At 51.1% G+C, this 13,788-nt stretch overlaps 1 protein-coding gene across 5 annotated transcripts in view; it reads left to right on the plus strand.

The window, feature by feature from the left end:
* Nucleotides 1-850: 850 nt before the first annotated feature.
* ARHGAP39 (Rho GTPase activating protein 39) overlaps nucleotides 851-13,788 on the plus strand; it is a 92,314-nt gene continuing 79,376 nt past the window's right edge. For 3 of the 5 annotated variants that reach the window (XR_010410463.1, XM_064587638.1, XM_064587641.1), the window contains exon 1: nucleotides 1,683-1,822. The gene's annotated coding sequence lies outside the window, so the exon portion shown is untranslated. Of the gene's footprint in view, nucleotides 1,346-1,682; nucleotides 1,823-13,293; nucleotides 13,371-13,788 lie in introns of those variants that run through there. The other 2 variants (XM_064587639.1, XM_045895636.3) reach the window with 2 other exon arrangements.

Consider the following 13,788-nt stretch of genomic DNA (forward strand, 5'->3'; position numbering starts at 1 on the left):
GACAAGCGAAGTCACATCCTCTGAGCCCAAAGTTGCACATCCAGTGCTCCCATCAATAAAAGCAACTCAGACTCAACATGTTGGATTGGATGATCCTCACAGGGCAACCAGGTGACAACAGAAAAAAGTACACTGGAGTCTGCAACCAGTGACCTAAACAGCGATGTGTTCCACGGAATTGGAGGATGAGAAGAGAAGGAGATAGAAGGTGCAGGCAAGCCTTTCGAGCAGCAGAGTCAGCAGGAGTCCGAGGGGGATGCGGGGTTAAAGGAATCTTTTTTTTTCTTTTGTAATGAAAAATATCAGAGTGCATTTGTATGCTCATGGAAATAATTAAATCGAGAAAGACAAACATGATTAAGAGAGGAGAGAGCAAAGCAGAATCTTCGGGAATTCAGGAGGGAGTGGGTTCCAGCTTACCAGGGGAGGGACTGCCTTAGGTGGGAGCAGGGAAATAACGCTTGTACATGATCAGGGGGGAAGGTGGAGGGCGGGGATGGACGCGTGCGGTCCTTCGGTTCGGCGGTAAGAAGAGTTTTGGTCCGTCCGGGCGGCTAGCGAGAGAGGCCTGAGAAATTCTGTTGGCCACCTGGACAGAGAGACACCTACGCTACCGGAGAGTCACAGCGTCGCAAGGAAGCGTGAGGTACTCGTCCTCCGCTTCGGGTGAAGCCGGCCAGCCCGCTTGTGCGAGCTTCCTGCCCGCGGCGGCCGTGACGCGGCGGGGCTGAGTCCATCCGCGCCGGAGAGGCGGCTTGGAGGCAGAGCAGCGGAGGCCGCCCGTCCGCGCGTGGGCGTGCAGAGGGGGGCCGGCCCGACGCGAGCCAGAGTGGCGAGCTAGCCCCGGCCCGGGCGCGGCGGCGGGCGGCCGGGCGGCCGGGCGAGGCGCTCGCGCGGAGCGTGAGCCCCCGCGGGTCCTGGGCGCGGGACGCAGGGCGGGGCGCGGGCTGCGCGGCGCGGGCTGCGCGGCGCGGGCTTCGGGCTGTTCGGCTCCGAAAGGGAAGCCGAACGCAGCTCTGAGGAATGGGCGTGGGTCAGCCTGCTTTCCGAAGGCTCGAAGCACAAGCCAGCCCGGAGGCGGCCGAAGCTGAGGCTGAGCCCCGCCCGCGTCAAGAACGACAGTGACGCGATGGGAGAAAACAGTGTCCAACCCGATCGGCAGAGTGTGAGAGAGGCCACGAGAACGGCGCGCCAGTGTTTCGGGAGACCGGGGCCGATCGCTTTCCAGGAAGAGGGGAATCCGAGGTTCGGGGGCCAAGTGACGCCAACCCCACACTGGGACGTCTGGACGGGGACTGCACCACCGGAGGGAGACGAGGAAGTCCAGAGCGATCGGACAGGACAGGTCGGCCCGCTGCGGACCGAGGGACGGGCAGGAGAGCTTCGGCGGCACCCGCGGCGTGGACGCCCGCCCCGGCCACCCGCCCCCGGGCTGCTCTCCGAGACCGCGCGCGGTCCCGCGCCCTCCGCCTCGTGGGCGGAGCCCCAGGACCGCGCTCCCGGCTCCCGGCAGGCCGCGCGCGCCCGGGCCGGATTCCGGCTCCCGGCATGCCACAGGCCGGCGCAGGCGCACCGGGTTCTTGGGGGCGCCCCCTGGCGGCGGGAGCGGCGAGGGGCGGGGCCGGGGCCGGAGGCGGGGGGTTGCGCTGGTGACGGGAGGACGCGCGGCTGCGGCGCCCTGGGCTGGCGGCGGCGGCGGCGGCGGCAGGACGCGGACGGAGCGGGCGGCGGCGGCGGCCGCGGGAGAGCCGCAGAGAGCTCGGGCGCGGCGCGCGGGCCGACATGAGGGGCTGTGGTGGCGCGGCCCGCGAGCAGCCGGCGGGTGAGAGCGCGGGCGGTGGGCGGTGCGGGCCGGGAAGATGGCGGAGAGGCCGGCTCTGCGGCCCCCGCCCGGCCGCGAGGAGGGCCCCGGGCCGGCCGTGCGGAGATCCGTGTCCGCGGGGACCGAGGGGGCGGCCGGGCCGCGGCGGGGCGGGGCGGGGCGGCGGGGGCGCGGGGGGCCAAGGCCGCGCGGGGCGGGCTGTGAGGTGGGCGTGCGTGCGAGTGTGCCCGGCCCGAGGGTGGCTGTGAGGATGCCCCGCTGCGGGTGCGCGTGAGCGTCCGCGGCCGTGGCTGGGTGGGCGTGAGCGGAGGGCAAGGGCTGAGCGTGGGGCGTCGGCGCGGTTTGCGGGGCTCGGCCGGGGCGGGGCGCGGGGCGCTTTGTCCGGCGCGGGGAGTGCGGACGCGCGTCTCTGGGTCGCGCCGTGGCCGCAGGGCCGCGCGGACCGGGCCTCTGCAGCGCCGCGGGCTGGGGCGCTCGGGGGCGCAGCCCCCCGGGAGCTGGGATTCCCTCTGCCGCTTCCCGGTTGCGGGAGTGGTGCGGGTGGAGACAGTGTTCCGTGCCGAGGGCGCAGTGAGGCCGGCTGTGCCTCTTGCGGGTCAGGACGTCCTTTATTTTAAAACGTGCGGCGGGCTGCGTGGCGCGGCAGCTGTGGGTGCGTTCCGTGCTGCTCGCACCCGCAGCTGCTGTGGGCGCTGCGCAGCCTTCACCAGCGAAAATGCAGCGCCCTCCCCCCGCCCCGCCGCGGCCTCCGTTCGCTGTGGTTGGGTTTAGCCAAACCTGCAGTGACCTCTGCAGAAACCTGCAGTTGCAAGGCTTCGCGTTCCTCCCCGGGGGTAGACAATAGGAGATCTGTCTTTGAAGCCAGTGAGAGGACTTAAACCCCGTGGGTCCGGGGTGCCTCTGTAAACAGCAGGTGGTTCCCGGTCAGCGGCTCCCCTTTCACAATGAGCTAGGTGTGTTCTCCTCGCTGGGGGAGGGGAAGGAGATTTGATAGGAGGCGTGACTGTAAAACAGGGAGACTCGTTTCGTCAGGCGTCCTGGGCGCAGACTTGGTGACCCTCAAAGGCTTGCTCGCTGCGTGAGCAGAGGCCAGTCGGTCTCCCTGCACGTTGTCCAGTGAGCTGTCTTGCCTAGAAGCTGGAGAACAGAGTGAAGAGGGCGGGTCCTGGAGCCAGACTGCCTGCCTCTGAGTCCTGACTCCTCTGCTTATGGCTTTGTACTCGCTGCCTTTGGTTTCTCACCTGTAAAATGGGAACCCGTAATACTGGCTTCCTAGGGTGGCTTGTGAGGACTCAGTGCGTGAACACTCAGACATCGTGTCAGGTGCAGTGTAAGTGTTGGGGGTCACCACTGCCAGATCTGGATTCCAGGGCCCCCGCCGCTTGTCTGCTGGCTCTGCAGTTTTCTACCAGAGTCACCGTCCTGGGTTGACATTAACCTCAAGTCTTTGACTCTGTTTTCTTACACAAGCAAGCTGGGATCATACAGGGAAAAACCAAGTCTTTTTATAAAGGCAAATGAGGAACAGATCTGACGTACTTAGATACATTATATATCAACTATTAGGGATTTGTAATATATAAGTTGTTACATAAAATATATTTAGAAGAAGAAAGCTGCTAATGAGCCACTCTAGAATCCTGTAGTACTTATTGTCCTTGGGGGTGGGTAGGATTGTTACAGACAGCAATGAGATTTAGAGCAGTTCTTCGGTAATTCTCCAAATTAAACCACTGAAGCTATTGTTGTTATACTTCACTTCACAGTGTTATCCTTGGAATAGGAAAGATAAGTTATTAACAAACGTAAACGATGGTGAAGACCTAAGCAACAGAGTGAGAACTTGGAATTACCAGTTCTGTAACATGCTGTCTTGCTAAGCTGTGGGGAGAAATAAGATTTAACTTGCTTCAGAGCAAAGCAGGAAGAGTCCTCATTTTCCAAGGAGATGATTCTCTTTTTCAGATTTAGGGAGAGTATCTTAGACTTACCCTAGATAACTACATCTCATCTCCTTTAAATCTGTGACACTAAGACTTGGGGGGAATCCTTCTCCTTTAAAGTAGAGTCTTTGGGCATTTGTGGAGTTTAAGGTGAGAAGGTTTAATGTTCAGAACAGATGGTGATGAAACAGCTTATGTGAGCAAAATTTAAAATATCTAAAGATAGATTTAAAAATGTCCATCCCAGCCTTTTCTCCTGCATGTGTGCTGGGGTGGGCTGCCCCCCCCCCCAGCCCCGGGGGAAAAAAGAGCCTGCCTCATGCTCTGTCTGGATGGTCTCACCCAGGGCAAGGGTGCCAGCCAGACTTCTTCCCTCCGCCTCAGACTTTGCAGCCAGCCTCCGGATTAGGCTTCTCAGACCCTGCCTCCTCTATTTCTGACCTCAGCCCCTTGGTGCTTGAGGACCATCATCTGGTGTTTGCTACCTGGAAGAGCTTGGTGCCCTAGGTCCTCCCCCAGCTACATCTGTTCGCTGCAGATCCTACTCATTGTACCTCCTGAGTAGTTACCGAATTTATCCTTCCTCAAATTTATGGTCCAGGGCCTGTGCCCTTTTGCATTAAGCTGTGCCTTCTGGGTGGGCTCCCTCCCTTCTGTCTTCCACATAGCTGCTCAGGTGGTGTAGTGCAGAGAACCACCCAGAGGTCATTCATCTGGAGAAGTTTTTGGTTGTTCCAACTTGGAGGGGGTGGGTGCTACTGGCCCTGGAAGTGTGGAGGCTGGGGATGCTGCTCAGCATCCTGTGATGTACCGGACAGTCCCACGGCCACTATGCCAGGCTTAAGAGCAGGCCCAGAGCATGTCCAGCTGGTTGCTCCCCTGCCCTGCACTCCTCCCTGGCCTCACATGCCCCTTAGACCGCTCTTCCCTGTGTGCTTGACTAGCACTCTGCTCTCCGGTGACACCAGCCAAGCCCTTGGTACAAAGGCCAAGACCTGCTCCGCGTTCCCCGCTCCGCCCAAAACAAGCAGAGCTTGAGTGGCCCCTTCATCTCCTTTACCCTCAGTGGGGCTTGCCCCAGGAGGATCCTGTCCTGATCTCTCCCTTCACACAGCAACTTCTGCGCCCCACGGTGTTCACAGCAACTTCTGCGCCCAAATGGTGTTTCTGAGCCGTGCCTTTGGTCACTGCACAAGCGAGAGTTGTCTCCCCTCTGCACCGGGAGGTCTTTGAGGGCAAAAGAGACCTTTGTATTCTCAGTGTCTGTTTGCAACATTTTCTTAGGGCATTGACCTCAGTAGAGATGTTGGATTTGGGTAGGTTTCACCCCAGAGGAGGATTAACACAGCAGTGGGAGCAGCTCCCTTATTTGTTTCCTCCATTTTGGCTGCTTACAACTACCCAGGGCCTCTCTTGTCTCTTGCTTTCTTAAGTATAATTTTTTATTCTCACAGATTCTCTTTATTTTTGCTTCCTAAAGGGTTAAAAAAATTTCTTTTGGAATACAACATAGTCACATTCACAGTTGGAGAACAGTGCATTGTGTGGCTTCTGTCCTGTTTTTACCCCCAGGAGCCTGGTTCCCCGGAGGCACATACTGTATCTCCTTCTAGAAATACTTTGTAAGCAATTTATTTTTTTCCTACCCTTTTCAAAATTCCCGAACCTTGCCTTTTTTTAACTAAACATGTTTGGGAAGTCATCCCATATCAGTGCATTTCCTAGTTCATTCCTTTTCATGGCTGCGTTCGTGTTTGGCTCTCTAGAGGTGCTATGATTTATCTAACTAGCCCCTACTGCTGAATACCGTGCTTTGTGTGGTTACAAATAGGTTTGCAGGTACAGAGTTTGGTGATGTGAGAATGTGCCTGTAGGGCCTATCCCTGGAAATAGCACTTCTTTCCCCAATCACTATTTATTCCATTAGATCAGGTTTTGCTCTTGCTTTTTCATGTTTTTAACTCTGCACTTCCTTTGGTCATTTATTTCTCCCAATTACCTATATCTTAAATAATATGGTATGATCAGATTAAATGAGTTTCTCAATTGGTAATTGGCTTATTTTTCGTGTGTTTTTATGGGTTAGAGTGACTAGAACACCTTCATGCAAGCACCTGGACACAGATGTTCACAGCAGCAGCTATTCATGATAGCCAAAAACTGGAAACAACCCACATGTCCATCAACACATGAATGGATAAACAAAATATGGTCTGGCCATGCAATGGAATATTATTTGGCAATAAAAATAAATGAAGTACTGATTCATGCTACAACATGGATGGATCTTGAAACATTGTGCTAAGTGAAAGAAGCCAGACACAGAAGTCCACATGTTGTATGATTTCATTTCTATGAAGTGTCCCGAATAAGCAAATCCATAGGTAGAAAGTAGATTAGTGGTTACCAGAGCCTGGGGGTTACAGATGAGAGATACGGGGTTATTTGGGGGATAAGGAAAATAACCTGTAAATGCCTGTGGAGAAGGCTGTGGATGTCTGTGAATATATTAATATCAGTAGATTGTATGCTTTAAATGGGTGAATTGTATGGTATGTGAATTATATCTCAATAAAGTTGTTACACACAAGGGTGACTAGGATTTTTCAGGCGGGAGCATTCCAGGGTGGGAGCCCCCAGAGAATCTTGGTGTAGACACAGTCCTGGGGTTGTGGGGAGCAGTCCAGTGGGCAGCACGGGGAGTGATAAATCCCTGCTGGGTGTCTGAACTGCCTGGCATAGCTGGAGCAGCTCTGGGCTTTGACTCAATCCCTGACCAGTACAACTGATCACAGATAACTTGCTTAACATCTAAGCCTGGGCTTTTGTGTGCAGATTAGATGATGTCTGTCCTGCTGCAGCATGACTGAGTCCTGGAGGGTCCTGTAAATTACTGAGTGTTATATGTGTATAAGGTTTTAAAAAATTCGTTTTGGGGCGCCTGGGTGGCTCAGTCGTTAAGCGTCTGCCTTCGGCTCAGGTCATGGTCCCAGGGTCCTGGGATCCAGCCCCACATCGGGCTCCCTGCTCTGCGGGAAGCCTGCTTCTCCCTCTCCCGTTCCCCTTGCCTGTGTTCCCTCTCTCTCTGTGTCTCTCTGTCAAATGAGTAAATAAAATCTTTAAAAATAAATAAATAAATAAAATTAAAAAAAAAAAGAAAAGAAAAAATTCATTTTAACACCAAGAGGCTGATGAGTCAGCAGAGCCTGTGTTCTGTCCTCGGGTACACTGGCTGAAGACAAGCCAGACCCCAAGTGTTCTGGCTGCAGGGTTGACCAGTCACCCCAGCTTGAAACCCTCACTGACAGCCAGGCCTGAAAGCCCTCGTCTGGCTTCTGGTGTTGCAGCTGATGTTCCTTTTTGACTGTGTGTCTTTGTCTATCTTGCTTCCTCTCTTGGTCTTTTTTTTTCCCCCACATTCACATAACTTTTTTATAGTGTATTATTAAGAATTACTCTAGTTTATTATTGTTGTTGTTAATCTCTTACTGTGCCCAGTTTATGGATTAAACTTTATCACCGGTACGTATGTATAGGAGAAAACATGGCATATATAGAGTTGGGTATTATCTGGGGTTTCAGACATCTGCTGGGGGTCTGGAGCATGTCTCCGTGGATAAGGGGGGATGCCTGTAACCCTTACAGTGGTACAGTGACCAGCACGCATCATCCCAAGCCCTTTGCATGTATCAGTTCCCCCGTCCTCACAGCAGTCCACCGAGGCCCTCCTCATCACCCCCATTTTACAGATGACAAAACTGGATGTACCCCTTCCAGTCAGCAGACTGGGCACGAGTATCTCTCTTGGTCTTTTCTTGGAGATCCGAGAGGCCCCAGCACTAACCGGAGTGGCTGATGCTTCCTCCATGGTTGAGCTTTATAGTAATACTGTCCCTACGATGCTGCAGGTGGTTTTCTGTTACAGTCCCTTCAACCATTCCCTGGGATTTCTGTGGTGGCCAGCATGTTCTTCCTTGCAGTTAGGATTGTGATGAAGCATATACAATATAAATTCCCCCAATCCACAGTTCTCACATTGTGCATCAGATTGCATATGTCACTAATAAAGGTGAAGCAGCTTCTGGACTCCGTTGTTTTTCTGTTTAATTGTGGTGTTGGCCGTTATATTTTGTATTCAAATTCAGCTATGCTATTAAGATTCCTATTTCTTCCAACTCTGGGAAACCCAAGAAGTAGCCTCTGGTTCCTAAAAGCTGGAAGGGAGTAACACTGTGGGTCCCAGGACCTTCATTCGCAGGGATGTTTGGAAACCACAGGTGGCTGTCTAGGAACAGTGTGGGCCTTCCTGCCTATGGCCACTGGGGCCCAGGATGGGCATTGCTGGCAGATAGACCCCTTCTCCATTGGTTTGTCAAGACTTGACATCTGGTTTTGTGTCTACCAGGCCCACCCACGTTTATCCTGTTCCTGGTCTCTCCTGTCACCTGCTGTGTGCCAGCCACTTGTCAGTCAGGTGCCCCAAGATGGAGACAGACCAGACTCCTGGTAGGGGACACGTGGGACTGGATTGTGATAACCTCATGTCGACAGCAGTGATGGAGGCGAGTGTAGGGTCTTTGGGAGACCCCTGCGGTGGCTGCTAGCCTAGCCTGGTGTGAACAGCGTTTAGGTAGGCTTTCTGGAAGAAAGGGTGTCTCATCTAGAAAGAAGGGGACTCTGCAACCGTGCCTTCGAGGGTATTAACCGGGCTTAGGAACAGTGCCCCTCAGGTGGAAGGGGCAGCACGAGGCAGGGAACCTCAGGTGCATGGGGAGTGTTCTGTGGCTGGGCAGAGCAGCAGGCCAGCCAGTGAGGGCATGTTTGCAAAGCTGAGAGCTCGGAGTACCTCCTGAAGGGGTACCCCGTCATCCAGAGTCCCGCCTGCCATAGTCAGGATGCAGGTAAGTCCAGCAAGGGGATTTGCAAGAGTCTTTTTTAGCTCTGGCTTTACCCATTCACTTCCTTTCCAGAACACGTCAGACTTAAAAGCAGATATTATGTACCTTTGATCCATTCTAATGTATTTTGCATGATAAAATCACTTGTGAGAGTTGGACGACGTGCCTGTTGGTGACACTACACAGCTGGCTGAGAAATGCTGTGGGGCAGGGGCTCCGTCATGGCCCCTCTGAGCCTGGTGTGGTGGCCCTTATGGAGGAAAGACACATGACATGGGCTTCATTTCATATTAACTGTGAAGTCCCTAAAGAATGCCAGCGTTAAGAATGGACAAACCAGGGGTGCCCGGTGAGCTCTGTTGGTGGAGCATGTGACTCTTGATCTTGGGGTTGTGAGTTCAAGCCCCACATTGGATGTAGAAATCACTTAAAAATAAAATCTTCAAAAAATTTTTTTACAAACTGGAATTGGCATGCATTCAGTATGTAGAGGACCCCAGTGGGTATTTGGAGAAGCTTGGCTGCCCCAACGCTTCACAGCCCTCCACACTTCCTCCTGAGTGTGAGACAGGTGGGTGGTCACGGTCTCTGGTGTGGCAGGAAGGAGCACTAACTGGCAGCAGTGTTGGAATTGGGAGGGGTGGTCGTGCCTCTCCCTTCATCCATTCCACCAGGGCTGGTAATGCCAGGGTGAGGCCCCTGCCTCCTAAAGCTCAGAGTCCAGTGCAGGGAACAGGCATGCATTTGACAACTGCAGGGTGTCCCCTGAAGGATGGGGGGGTGGGACTCTGAGAGCAAACCTAGGGCACCCTGTTCAGATGATGGGTCAGGGAAAACACCTCTGGGAGTGAAATCGAGTTTGAGGCCACAGCATGGATGGAGAGTGGGGAGGAGGATCAGCTCATGTGGCACCCTTGGGGCAGCAGGGCCCCATGGATTGGGAGCCTGGAGTAGGTTAGGAGATGTGGCAAGGCAGGCGGCCAACCAGACCCCACCAACTAAAGGAGATGTCGAAAGACTGACCTGAACAGCTAGTCTTCCCAAAGCATCACCCTGGCTGTCCTATCAGGAGTGAATTGGAGGAGAAAAAAATACAGAAACAGGTTCAGGTGAGTGAATGTGGGGTGGAGGCTGGGAGGGCAGCAGAGGTGTCGAGTTGATTGGGCTTGATGGGTTAGATGTGGAGGGTGATAGGAGGGATTGACATGGGCCACTGGTCTCTGCTGCCACTGTTCTTCTAGGTGGGTGGTAGCACATAGCAGGATTTCACTCTTTTTATGGCTGGATAATATTCCATTCTATGACTCTTCCACATTTTGTTTTTCTGTTCACCTGTTATGGACATTTGAGTTGTTTCCACTTTTCGGCTAGTATGAATAATGCTGCAGTTTGTACATGTTTGTGAACAAATGTCTGTACATATTCGAGAACCAGTGTTTGGACATATGTTTTCATTTCTTTGGGGTATTTACCTAGGGGTGAAATTGCTGCATCTTACAGTAGCTCTAAGTTTATTTTTGAAGTGCCAAAGTGGATGTAGTAGTTTACATTCCTGCCACCAACGTGTAAATGTTCTGGTTTTGCCACATCCTCTCCAACACTTGTTATTGTATGTCTTTTCTTTTAATTTCTATTTATTTTTTTAAAAGATTTTATTTATGGGGCACCTGGGTGGCTCAGATGGTTGGGCGTCTGCCTTTGGCTTGGGTCATGGTCCCAGGGTCCTGGGATTGAGCCCCACATCGGGCTCCTGGCTCACTGGGGAGCCTGCTTCTCCCTCCGCCTCTCTCCCTGCTCGTGCTCTCTCTCTATCTCTGTGTCTCAAATGAATGGATAAAATCTTTAAAAAATAAATTAAATAATAAATCTTATCAGTGATCACTGATTAAAAAAAAAGATTTTATTTATTTGACAGAGAGAGAGGGAGAGAGAAAGCAAGTGCACAGGCAGGTGGAGCGGCAGGCAGAGGGAGAGGGAGAAGCAGGCTCCCCGCTGAGCAGGGAGCCTGATGCGGGGCTCGATCCCAGGACCCTGAGATCATGACCTGAGCGGAAGTCAAGAGTCAGACGCTTACCACTTAACCCTCTGAGCCAACCAGCCGCCCCTGTGTGTCTTTTTATTGTAGCCAACCTAGTGGGTGTGAAGTAGTATCTCATTGTGGTTTTGATTTGCATTTCTGATAGCTAATGATGTTGAGTATCTTTTCATGTGCTTCTTGGCAATTTATATGTCAGCTTTGGAGAAATGTCTTTTCAGATCCTTTGCTAATTTTTTTTAAAAGATTTTATTTATTTGAGAGGGAGTGCGTGCATGCACAAGCAGGGAGAGGGGCAGAGGGACAAGTCCCACTGAAAGTCTGCCAACAGGCTCAATCCCAGGACCCTGAGATCATGACCTGAGCCGAAGTCAGATTCTTAACCAACTGAGCCACCCAGGTGCCCCCTTTTGCTTGTTTTTTATTTTTTAAATAGGGTTATTTATCTTTTTGTTACTGTGCTATAAGTGTTCTTTATATATTGTGGATACAAGTCCCTGATCAGATCCATGATTTGCAAATGTATTCTCCCATTCAGTGGTTGTCTTTTCACTTTCTTGTTGGTATTGTTAGCAGTGCAAAAGTTTTAAATTTTGATGAATTCCAATTTACTTTTTCTTTCGTTGCTTGTATTTTGGTGTTGTAGCTAAAAAACCAATACCTAATCCAAAGTCATGAAGATTTACTCCTGTGTTGTGTTCTAAGAATTTTATAGTTAATTTTTGTGTAAGGTATGAAGTAAAGGTCCAGCTTCGTTCTTTCGCTGTGGATATCCAGTTATCCCAGCACCATTTGTTGAAAAGACAGCTCATTCTTTCCCTATTGAATCAGCTTGGCACCCTTGTCAGAGATCACTTGTCTGTAAATTTGGGGGTTTATTTCTTGACTCTTAACTCTGTTCCGTTGGTCTGTCTGTACTTAACGCAAGTACCATCCTGTCTTGATTACTGTAGTTTTGTAGTAAGTATTGAAGTCAGAAAGTGTGAGTCTTCCACTTGATCTTCCTTTTCAAGATTGTTTTGGGTTTTTTTTCTGGGTCCCTTGAACTTCCATATGAATTTCATGTTCAGCCTATCAGTTTCTGCAAAAAAGAAAGCTCGATTTTGATAAGGATCTGTTGAGTCTGTAGATCAGTTTGGAGTGTTTGCCGTTTTAACAATGTTAAGAGGAACATTACATGAACATGGGATATCTTACCCTTAGGTCTTTAATTTCTTTCAACAATATTGTGTAGTTTTCAGTGTATAAGTCTTGCATTTCTTTTGTTAAATTTATTACTAAATACTTTATTCTTTGAAGAGTTATTATCGATGGAATTGCTTTGTTAATTGTATTTTCGGGTTTTTCATTGCTAATGAGTCTTCCGTTTTTTTTTTTCTATTTGAACAAATGTTCAAAACTTAAAAGGTATTAAAGAGTGCAGAGTGAAAGGCTCTCCCACCCTCACCCTTCCGCTACCCAGGTTCCCTTCCTGAAGGCAGCTGCTACCTCAGTCTCGTTTGTCCCTCCAGCAGAGGTAGTCAGTGCATGGATGAGTAATGCATATACATGCTCTCCTTTGCCCTGCTGGGTTGATAGTTCTAAATAAGCGATAAAAATTATATACTTAAAAACTTTTAGTGCATTTATTTTACAAAAGTCTTTCTGAAAACAACGGTGAGTGAACAAATTCCATCCTCTAGTTTGTCGGTTTTCAGGGGACTGACAATTCACTAGCTTTTTTGAGTTCTGGGAGTAGGTTAAAGAAAAACATTCAAAAAGGCTACAAATGTGATTTCTTCTGATGCACCTAGCTGGTGTTTTCAGCTTGCTCAGTGGTTTGAACATTGCCCATGTAAGAAGCTGTTACTGACAAGTCTAGGAAAAATATTTTTAAAAGATTTATTTATTTATTTATTTAATATATATGTAGAGAGAGAGGGAGAGAAGCAGACTTGTCACCAAGTGGGGAGGCTGGGGAGCCCAATGCAGGCCTGATCCCATGACCCTGAGATCATGACCTGAGCCAAAACCAAGAGTTGGATGCTCAACTGACTGAGCCACACAGGCGCCCCTAGGAAAAAAAAATATATTTTTAAAAGATTTTATTTATTTATTTGACAGAGAGATAGAGCACAAGTAGGCAGAGAGGCAGGCAGAGGCAGAGGGAGAAGCAGACTCCCCACTCAGCGGGGAGCCTGACACGGGACTCGATCCTAGGACCTGGGATCGTGACCTGAGCCAAAGACAGACACTTAACCAACTGAGCCACGCAGGCGCCTGGAAAAATATTTTTTAAGCTACATGTTACGTGTTATCATTGTTGTAATTTGATGCTTATGGTCTAGCTACTGTTCTGAACACATTCTGTGCTTTGTATAATTTATGCATCTGAACCATCCGTGGTGGGTGCTCTTGGTTCTACTTAACAGACAAGGAAACTGAATCCAGCAGGTTACATAGGTGGTAGGCAGAGCCCGTGTGCAAGTCCAGGTGTCTTGACTCCAGAATTTCTTTCTTAACCATAAAGGTGTACTTCTGTTCATGTTGTGTGGCTTCCCTGATCTCAGGGTGTGAACACAGTACTTACTGAATTATGTCTGGATGCTGTTGTAGGTGCTGGGACACTGCAGTGAGGAACATGGGTCATCCTTGCCCTCAGGGACGCAGTAGCAAGCAGCACACGTAAACAGGTGACTCCGTCCTATGTCAGTGCCACAGAGAAACAAGGGGGGTGGCCAGGGAGACTCAGAGCTGGGGTGCAAGCCTCCTTAGGGGTCAGGTGGGCCTCATTCGCAGACGATGAATCTGAGCAGAGTTGGAGCAGGTGACAGAGGTAAATTGCATGTGGGGGAAGAAGGATTCCAGGCTAAGAGCATAGCCAGTACAGAGGCCTGAGGGGAGTCGGAGGGAGCCTGCCAAGAAGGCCGGGCCAGAGTGTGTGGAGGGGACCAGGGGAGGTGAGCAAAGAGGGAGGAGCCTGTGGGGAGTTTGGGGCAGTTGAGCACAGACTGTTGGGGACCAGAGAGGAGACTGGGTAGGAGCACCCGATCGCAACAAGCCGGGCATGAGGCGGCAACAGTGGTGGTGATGGGATCTTGGAATCTGGCG

This window comes from Mirounga angustirostris, unplaced genomic scaffold (genome assembly GCF_029215605.1).
Source record: "Mirounga angustirostris isolate CCGP_5_RB_7025 unplaced genomic scaffold, mMirAng1.0.hap1 SCAF_4, whole genome shotgun sequence".
NCBI classification, from domain to species: domain Eukaryota; kingdom Metazoa; phylum Chordata; class Mammalia; order Carnivora; family Phocidae; genus Mirounga; species Mirounga angustirostris.